Below are 1,925 nucleotides of genomic sequence, written 5' to 3' on the forward strand. Positions count from 1 at the left end.
ACAACAATAAATATTGATAAATATCTAATCTTAATTCCTAATGGCTAGCCGAGCTCCAGTTATGGAGACAATGAGGTAATTTGTCACCTTAGAGAGCTTGTGACCTCTCTCTAGTCAAATTAAAAATAATAACAAATAAAATTAAATCTTTAAAAAAAGAAATTGGGGGGGGTGCTGATGGTACCAACTTCATGAGGCTATTATGAGGATGAGATGAAATCACATGCAAAATTCTGATCAGTAAATGTTTGATTAAAGGAAGTTTGTAATGTGGGGACCATTCTAATAAGCATACTGGACCCCACTGTCTGAGGAAGGGTCTCTGTTCAACATGCTCTCTCCTTAAGAAAGGTCTGGAAAATCAACCTCAATATTCTTATCTGTAAAATGGAAATAATAATAAAACGTATCTCAGAGGGTTAGGACGAGGATTGAGATTAGTCGTATAAGCATTCAGAAGGCCATCCAGCTCCTAATGACTGCCACACCTGGCCCTATTATAACTGGTGCTACAGGGCACCATTGCAGCTCTCCCTCTGCTTAGTCACAGCACAGATCCGCTTCAGGCCCAGCCTCTGTGGCATGGCTATTGGCATACTAGACTCCATGCATTACTGATGTGCCACCTGTCCCCTCAAATACTTTAAATCACCTCCGGATTACTCACTGGGTCATCAGGAAAGTCATGGCACATTTTTGTATAGAAAAACATGGAAAAATACATGATGACTTTCCTGACGACCTAATATAATACCTAATACAGTGTAATACTATGGAAATTAGTGTTATACCAAATTCCTTATGGAATCAAGACAAGCAAAAAAGTGTACATGTCCAGGACAGATAACTCCTTCTTCCCACCTATTTCTTTTTTCTTTTCTGATTGGACCATCCATTTTACTCAGAAATAAATAATTTCAGGTATTTAATTCTTAAAAATAAAAACAACTAATATGCATTATGTAGAGGAATACAAAGTACATACTGAGGGACCAGCAGATTGTATAATGGTTACGTCGCTGGACTGCCATGTCCTCGACCGTGGTTCCAGTCCTGCATCTGGTGGCTTAAAAGTCACGTCAGATACAGGTGCGTGTGTGCCTAAGACTCGAAGAGAATGAAGGAGAAGGGATTGTGGCATGGCCATACCCCCAGGGGGTGATTTCTCACTTTGTCTCTCTCTCTCTCTGGTATGCACATACGCCCTATAATGAAAATCTCTCTTAAAAAAAGTTGATGCTGAATGTTATGGCAAAAGGAAGACTTCAAAGACAACTCCCAGTTTTCCCCTTTATTTTTAAAATTTTAAAATTTTATTTTATACATTCATTCACTGTATATGACCACAACATGTGAAGGCAAGTGAATTTTCCCAGCATGAATACACTACACACCAGAGCAGTAAAAGTTATTATCATACGATTTATCATGAACAGACAAGCCTCCATTTCTGTTTTCCTTAAATACCATCTTTCTATTTTCTGCCTTGATTCCCTCCCTCTCACCCTCCACCACCTCCCACCCTCCTCCCGCACTGTCTCCTGGATCCGCATATTTTCAATCTACATTTGGAATCACACAGGGCAATCCCAATCCCTGCAAGACTGTGATACTCAAGGAAGCTACCTGACACTTACACTATCTCATTTGTCTAAATCCCTAATTTTAACAAATTAGTGGATATTTCTTTGTTTTGTTTTGGATAGGTTTTTATTATAGGGCGCATATGCTCGCCAGAAAGACAAAGACAGAGAGACAGAAAGCTAGAAATCAGCCCTCACACCCAGGGAGGATGGCCACACCACAATCCCTTCTCCTCCATTCTCCTCTCAGGATCTTGGGCACGCATGCACATGGCCCTGGCATGAGTTTCAGCCACCGGGTCTGGGACTCGAACTGTAGTCAACAACATGGGAGTTGAGCAA

The sequence above is a fragment of the Tupaia chinensis genome, unplaced genomic scaffold, assembly GCF_000334495.1.
Source record: "Tupaia chinensis unplaced genomic scaffold, TupChi_1.0 Scaffold000551_1, whole genome shotgun sequence".
In the NCBI taxonomy this organism is placed as follows: domain Eukaryota; kingdom Metazoa; phylum Chordata; class Mammalia; order Scandentia; family Tupaiidae; genus Tupaia; species Tupaia belangeri.